The sequence below is a fragment of the Acinonyx jubatus genome, chromosome D2 (genome assembly GCF_027475565.1).
Source record: "Acinonyx jubatus isolate Ajub_Pintada_27869175 chromosome D2, VMU_Ajub_asm_v1.0, whole genome shotgun sequence".
NCBI classification, from domain to species: domain Eukaryota; kingdom Metazoa; phylum Chordata; class Mammalia; order Carnivora; family Felidae; genus Acinonyx; species Acinonyx jubatus.
In genome coordinates, this window is record NC_069393.1 from 57,468,242 (window position 1) to 57,477,050 (window position 8,809).

An 8,809-nucleotide genomic window follows, 5' to 3' on the forward strand; every position below is an offset into this window, starting at 1 on the left:
ACACTGGCAGAAAAGTGTTCCTCAAAGGTATGAAGCTCAGCCTAGGGAAGAGGCTAAGCCCTGATTGGGAGAATGTATCAGAGAGCAAAGGGCAAGGACAGTGTGATTTGGAACTCCTTAAGAAGAGTAGATATCTGGATTCAGCTCAGCTGACAACTTTATCTTATGACTCTGCTAGGTACTGGACCGAGGGCTGTAAACATGAGCACATAATGGAACTATGAGAATTATCAGAACTGGTGTGCTTTTTAAATTTTTTTTTCATGTTTATTTATTTTTGAGAGAGAGAGACAGAGCACCAATGGGGAAGGGTCAGAGAGAGAGAGGGAGACAGAGAATCCAAAGCAGGCTCCAGGCTCTGAGCTGTCAGCACAGAGCCCGATCTGGGGCTTGAACTCACAAGACATGAGATGGTGACCTGAATCAAAGTCAGATGCTTAACCATCAAAGTCTGAGCTACCCAGGCACCCCAGAACTGGTCTGCTTTCTTCCATCTCAGATGTCTGAATTAAAACCCTGGCATGTGCCCCCAGGTACATCTCTGCCTCTGCTCTGCTCCAACCTCTGATCACTTGCCTGGGGCTCCCTTACAAGCATGTGTCCAGAATGGCACTGGCCCCACAGGTGCAGGGGTTATATCCTCCTTGATGGCTGGGGTGGGGGCTGCTCTCTCTCCAACTGCTGGCTCCCCATCTGGGCCACCCTATTGCTCACTCGACTGAAGTCCACCTCACTGCTCAGGAAAACACCAATCTGGTGGAAGTCACCAGTCTTAAGTGTCCCCATAAAGAGATCCTGATTCCAGACAACCCAAGGCTGGCCTCAGGTCCTTGATAAATAAGTGTACTCCAACACCTGAGAAAGGGTTGAAAAAACAGCAGCTATCTTACCCCTGGGTCTGCAGCATGGATCTCCTGTCCCAGGCCCAGATACTTTTAGGGAATTAACTCTGTCTGGGCTGGAGTTATGGCTTCTCTGTGAGCTTCCCTAGAAGGAAGAGTTTCATCTCTACATTTTATTGGTTCATGAGACATAGTCTAAGGTGCTTGTTTTCTTTGGGAAGACAAAAGACAAGGAAGCGTGCCAGTTTTGACCAATTTGTGCGAAATCTGCTGATAGTGAAGGAACAGGAACTGATGCTTCTCACACACAAGCTTTTCAAACAATTGCAAAAGGACCCCTGGCTTGCAAAACTGAACATTAGCACAGAGGTGATAAATAGGAAGCTAGCAGTGTAGTTCAAAGAAATGATGAGAGGAAGAGGAGATGGTTTCTGACTCCTTGGGGGTAATTTTGTATTCTGAGAGAGGCCTGTGATCAACAAGGGTTCGGATGGACTCAAGGAGGTTCGTTATGTGACGGGTCCCACACCCTTGTGACCAGAGCTGGACTGCTTTATTCACAGTCACCCAACCTAGGAAACACTGCTTTTCCCTGCTCAGTCTCCTCTCCCCATGTGTGTGGATCAACCCATAATACCCCTCAGGAGTACAGGTTATGCAACACAGCTTGAGAAATTTTCTCTAAAGGTGCTGTGCATTCCTAGGGTGTTTAGTCTTGCTCAAGAAGGTCATAAACATATTAATCAAGTGGGATCTCCTGATACTTTTGTGTCCAGCAGTTCTTAATGTCTTCAAGCTTCTAAGGCACTTGGCTTTTCCTGAGTGGCTAGATCCAGTTAATAAGGGCAACCAATATCAGAGTCCTGTGACTCAGGCTGCTTCTTAGCAGTTTAGCAAAACCCAACAGGCTTGACCTTGAAACCCAAACTGCCAGGTTGAACTCTTGGCTCAGCAGCTTACTAAGTGTATGGTTCTGGGAAAGTCCTTTTTGAGACTTAGTTTATGTATCTGCAGAGTGTTCATACTAAACCCTGCTCTGCTGAACTTGAGGACTGTTTTAAGATTAAAACAGTAGATACAGAAACCTTTATGAACTGTGTGCTAAGCACAAAACAAATTTAGTTATCTTGCCATAGCATCCATCCTTGTGCCCAGCACAAGAAATTCATGTTTAAGGAAGATACCTTCAGTCAGGACTCTGTTGTCATTATCTCTGAGAGACAAGGGTCTCAGAACTCTCCATATCAACACCCATTCCATTCCAACTGACACCAACAGAGAGGAATGATGGCCTTTCACTTGGAGAGTGTTACAACAGTAGTCAGGAATGAGAGCAGCTCTTAGCAATTTTTGAACACATGGCAAGCCTCGTTGTCCATCAGAACCCAAAATACCTCTTCAGCATGATGCCTCTTAGCCCACTTGGTGAATCGATCCCATTGCTTCACTGGGATACACTTTGTGGTTGCATACTATCCTATTGCACACACCAGCAAAAGGATTACACCATTTCTGCCATGAGTACACTCCTTTTTCATGCCATGCCCATCCTAGCCAGACTCTTCAGTGCCACTCAGACCCACTGGGTCCTAACAAAAAGCCCAGAGACAGCAAAGGCCATAGGAAGGAAACCTGTGACCCATCTTCTTATAAGTTCTCCATGTAAATTCCCCCAGGATAAGTCACCTTTCATATTTTAAAGAAGGAGCCCTGGCATGACTCATAGTCCAGATTCTACAGAGAGAAGCAAGCTTCAAACCACCTTCTGTGTGAAAATAAACATAGTGACCCTTGACTCTTCCCACCTCAATGAACATAAATAATAGAGCTCCATAAGTAACAGTGGCTCACCGTGGCAATGATTCTCAATGGAGGACACGGAAGATCACTTTTTTATAAGAGAACCCTGCATTTAAGAGCTTACCCTTCACCAATATGCCACTATTCATCTGCATGGCACAAATATTGAAATTTGAGGAGCTGAAGTTTTCAGCAATAAACACAGTGGACCAAGCAAACAGACAGGAGTAGGCTAATCCCAAGGGAGTCCTCCCCTCCCTGTTTTTGTGCAATAAACACCACAGCACTGCAACATAAGCCACAGCTTTTCAATACCTTAGAACAGACAAGCCAGATCCATTGGAAGGTTCAGGTGTATGAAGTCCTGTTGCAGCTGTTCCAGCCCAGAAAGCCAAGAAACTAGCATTTTGTTGTATTTCATCAGGGACCTCACAGGGGGAGGCTGGAGGAGACCCGCGTCCCCTCATCACAATGACCCATTTCAGTCTCTTCCTTCCTTCCCATTACCTCCTGGATTTAACATGTCCTGCTGGAATACATTTTGCATCTTCCATCTCTCCAAAGAGAACCTTTAAAAAAATTTTTTTTAACGTTTATTTATTTTTGAGACAGAGAGAGACAGAGCATGAACGGGGGAGGGTCAGAGAGAGGGAGACACAGAATCTGAAACAGGCTCCAGGCTCTGAGCTGTCAGCACAGAGCCCAACGGGGGTTGAACTCACGGACCACGAGATCATGACCTGAGCCGAAGTCAGCGGCTTAACCGACTGAGCCACCCAGGCACCCCAAGAGAACCTTTTTGAAATGAGCCCTTCAACTTTCCTCCCATATCTAGAGAGCCCTCCTGGATATCTATCCCCATTTGTCTATGCCTTCTGTAGAAGATTGGACAGGTAGATGGAACCAACCAAACCCAGGTGGTGGGAGATGATGCCATCAACAAAAATAAGGAAGTCAGTCTTTAGTTGTCTGGAAACTTGGGTCTGAGGCCATGATCTTACCCCTTTGCATGAGTGTAGTCTAGACACAGATGTTCACATGGTCCTGAAGTGATCCATCAGCATTATCCCTTCTAGGAAGAGCTCCAGCTGTGGCAGGCAGGGTTCTGTGTGGGATGGTGAGCATTAGCCAGGCCTCCTGCTAGACAGGGTGGAGTCAGGAGGAAAGAGCTCCATGTGAGCCGGAGACACTAGGCTAGAAAGAAAGGTAGGAGGTGGAGGGGAAAGAAGGGCATGAGAGAGGAAGTGGATTATGGGGAAGAGGACCTGAGAGGGCACAGTTCTCTCCTTCAGAGCTACTCACTAAATTTCACAGGAGGCTTGGTTGACTGAAAGTCCTGAGGTTGTGAGGATGGAAGACTGGGAATGAGGGCAGATCTCCCAGATGCTCACTCTTCCAGCATCATTTCAGGGTCTCAGGGCAATCACCCTACATACCTCCTTGTCCTGCCTATGAGGGCCCCATCACAGGAGACACACATTTGTCCATCCTGAGTCCTCATTCCAGTCATAACTCATTCCACAGGTATTTATTGAGTGCCGATTCTATAGTAGGGATTCTGGGGTAGGCAGCAAATAAGATCATCAGGGCCTGTGCCTCACAGAACTTACATTCTGGAAGAGAAGATAGGCATCAAGTAAATAGACAGATAATTTATGATTTTTAATCACAAAAAGTGCTGCAAAGGAGAAGTACAGGGTGCTAGGAGGAAATATGGCAGGACACCCAAATTTCTAAGGCAAATGAGGAACAGAATCAGGATTTCTACCTCTCTTCCCCCTTCTTGGCCTGGCAGCAAATAGGGTTTTCTGAGATTCAGAAATGTTTTACTGCTAATATACACAAGGAAACAGACTTAGTTAAATTAGAGAGAGAGTTAAAGGAGTTAAACAAGGAAAAAGTTATAACTGTAAGAAAGGGTACGACATACAGTAATCTTTAATCCTCGTGGTCACCAGTACAAGAGTTGAGCTAAGCTTGAAGGCTTGCATTGGATTCCTTCTGAACACATGGAATCCAACCACTCTTTCATTCCTGAAATTGATGATCACCTCAACACCTGGAAAGGAGGCAGAAATTAATAAGAGAGGTAGAGTAGCTGGCAAAACTACAAACTGATTAAAAATTTCCTCAGGTGATGGTTTTACAGGTGTTTACTTATCTCCAAGCTCATCAGGTTGTATACTTTAAGGATGTACAACTTTTTGCATGCCAATCATACCTCAGTAACAGTCAATACTTCAAAAAAGTTTGTTTTAATTTCTCAAACAGGAATTTGGAACCAAGAGCTTAATGTTTCTTTTATTCTGTTCACCCTGTAACCCTAAATCTAGAAAGCTATCCTGATGTTTCTATCAACATAATTGATAACAACCTTTTAAAAGCTGACAAAGAGGAAGCTCAAATATCCAACACTAGAAAAAAATATTAAATAAGGATACAAGGTTGAAAACTACCTGTGTGTTAAGGATGTAGTTCCTTCTAAAAGGAAGGCAGGCCTCAAAAGGACAGAGTAAATGTGTTGTTTATTAGTCCTTCTTTCTTTGGGGGCTAGAACTTGATCCTCCTGCTCTGCCCTATCTCCTGGCAAAGAGGGAACATATAGATTTGGATTCCCCCCAAGAAACTTAGGACCCATCCAGCTTTCTCTTCCCTCGACTTGAGGTGAATGTTGGATGACACAAAAAGAAACAGTTTTAGTATTAGAAAAGGTTCATTAGAAAATTCTCACCCTGAACTCACCCAGAACTGCATGTGATATGCTACTGCCATTCATTAAAACTGACAGGAAATTTTAAAAAAAGCAGACATACACATGATGTGTTGTGCAGAAATCAACATTTTGAATAGTATTTAATATCATGAGAAAATGCTCATCACAAGTTATGTGAAAAATTCTGGCATATGTGTCTACAGAATCCGAATTTTATGTGTAAATTAAGTTATGGTTAATCAGATGCATAGAAAAAAAGGATTAATGTTAAAGAATTTTCAAATTTGGTAGTGGTATCTCTGGATGGTGTGTTAATGGATGCTTTTTATTTTGTTAATTTTTTCTACAGTGATTATGAGTGCTTTCATATTCAGAAAAAATTATTTTTAAAAAGCCAGTAGTATGTTCATAAAGACTTGAGGTGAATTTTCATCTTAGACTCACAGAGTCTCTTGGGTGGCTGCCTTCACCACACTAGCTCTACACATCAGCCAGAAGTCATGAAGGTTCCATGCAATAGATTTGCTTATCAATCGATCGCTTGCTCCCAGACTTTGTATTAATCACAACTTCCTTGGAGATGACAGTTGAGGAAGAATATGGGTGGAATGTGTGACAAAGATGAGAATAGCCACAATGAGAAGTAATGTAATGAGAAGTACAGCATCTAACAGCAGTCCTGAGGAAGGAAGGTAAGTGGGTCCGGAAGTGGAAGGGTCAAGAAATGAATTTTGAAACAAATGGCATTGAGATGGACTTTGAAGGATGAAAAATATTTTAAGGGACAAAAATAAAGCATAGCTGCCATTATTAACCATACACATGGCACACACCTCACAGTGCATCATGTCAGTTAATTCTCACACAATCCAGTGGAGTAGGTTTTTATTATCTCCACTTTATGGGGGAAGAAATTGAGGATCTGAGAGACAACTGATGGTGGAACCTGTCTCCTGAGTTAGATCTGTCTGACTACAGCGAGAATACTTCCTGTGTGTCATCCACACAGGGACAGCGGTGTATGCAGAGGCAGGTAGGTGGGCAGTCCCACCATCCTCACTGGGGAATAAGCCTGGAAATAAGCCTGGAAAGAGGGTTGGGAGTGAATATGGAAGGTCTCAAATGCCCAACATTTAACTCATTCTGGCAATACAAATTTAATTCTATTCAGGCAACAGGAAGACAAAGAAAGCTTCCAAACAGTAATGAAATCAAAGGTATATTTTATGAAAAATAATCAGATAAGAAGATGGGCTGACTTGGGGGGAGATTGGAAGCAAGGAAATCAGTTGGAAGGTTCCTGGACTAGTTTAGGGACAGGGCATGAAAGATTGAATGAGGGTTGTAAAATAAGAATAGAAAGGAATGGAAAGATATGTGTGGCATCCCATAGGCAGAACCTGCAGGGATTGGCCCCTGACTGGATGTACGGTACAAGGGAGAGCAAAATCAAAGGTGGCTCCAAGGTCTCAAGTCCCCACAACTGGAAGGATAATGATGCTATAATGGAGTTGGGGGGTGGGGGGGTGGGGAGAAGGATCGATCAAAAGGAGCAGGTTACAACAGGAAATTCAGCTTTAGGTATGTTTGAGTCTAAAGTGTTAATGGGACACTCAGATGATGAAATCTGAGAGGTCACCAGAAAATTTGGGTTAGAGTTGGAGACAGTAATAAACCCTGGTGGGAGTGATGTGAGGATCATGTAGCTAGACATGTTTATTGGAGCCACAGGAATAGCTGAAATTGCCAAAGGATTGCATGAAGGGAGAAAGGAGTTGAGGGGAAAGGAGAGGAGCCAGAAAGGGAGAGAAAGAGTCATAAGAGAGACAGGAAGACAACCAAGAGTTTCAAGACACAAAAGTCAGAGGAGGAGTATTTTAAGAAGGGAGTGATTATTGACCGTATCAGTGCTAAAAGGTCAAGGATTCTGATAAATTAAAAGCCTTCAGATGTTTAGACTAGAATCTCTCAGGTGACCTTGGAAAGTGAGAAGGCGACGGAGGCCTGATTTGGAGAAGTGGGGAGGTAGAGGGTAAAGAGTGGGTGGTGAAGCAATAAATGAAGAGGCTCCATTTAACTACACAAGAAATTTATCAAGTGTTTATTAAATACTTACTGGGTGAACTTCTTGCGTATCTGGGGATATCCGAAGAAACTGAAACCAATATCCTCATCATCATGTTCTAAAAGTCTCACTTTATTCCAACTCCTCTTATGATGCTGATTTTTAAAAACAGCTTTATTGAGGTATCATTCACATACCATACTATTCACCCGTTTAAAGTGTGTAATTCCATAGTTTTCCGTAAATTCACCGATGTATGCAATTATGGTACTAATTTTCAAGGTAGAACATGTGGGAATATGGTTTGGAAGTCAATACTTACCATTAATGCTGTAAGGGAGGGAGAAAGTGGACCCCAAACACCACCACAACAAATTCTCCACTGACGCCCTCTTGAGCAGAGTCACAGAACGGAGGGAAGACGCAAAGGTGCTTTGCCTATAATGGCCACCAGGTGACAGCAGAACCCTTGCCCTGTCTCAGGCCGCAAAAGACAAACCAGTTGGGAGCGTCCAGAGACCTTTTCTCTCCCCAGTTCCTTCCTGTTACTTACTCCTTTCTTCTAGGTAACTCTAAAAGCTCACGACAGGCCTTGCTAACAGGTCCTACCTAATCCATAGGCATTTATCATTCTGGAGACTTAGTACACCTCGGTGTTGATCTGGGTCCTCTGAGCAGACACCAAGATTAGGTGAGGGTCCTGAGGTTTTTAGTAGGGGAGCCCAGGAAGGCTAGGAGAGCTCAGACCATGAGGTGAGTCTGCCTCTGAGTCAAGGAGAGAGGGTAGGAAGATTGGGTGCATTTCTGCAGCATAGTTAGCAGTTAGCATAAGAAAGGTTTGTTGAGGTCTTCAAGGAGAGAGGGAATTCTGTGTCTCCCAGGAAGGGGCCTCCCTTAGTATCTTGGCTAAGCTCAATTATTGGCTGGGCAGCTCCTAGCTACCCCCACCAGAGAATAAGCTCCTCCCATCCCCTGCATCTGACTCTGTTCCTTCTCTCCTGGATGAATCCAGATACAAACATCCTCCCAAGCAAGCCCTACCTTTTCCACGCCTCTGTCTTTGGCTCCTTCTTGCTTGTAAACAGGGAAACTTGAAGGTAGTGATGGGATTAGGTGTGTGTTGACTTTAACCCTGACCCACAGGCCCAGGTGCCAGTCTGTCCTGGCAGGAAGCTGGTAGGCCAGCACCAGGCCCCATTCCTTTTCCTGGGGTCCCCACTGTCTCAGGTGATCCTCCCCAGGCATCTAAGTGGTTGGCAGCGTGGTTCTGGTCTCAGCCAAGGCCTAGTACATACATGGTAGGGCAACCGTAGCTTTACAGGTGGTCCAGAGGGCCAGGTAGCTCTTAGGGTTTCAGGATGAAGAAGCTGGCATTTGTCTAAGGAAAGC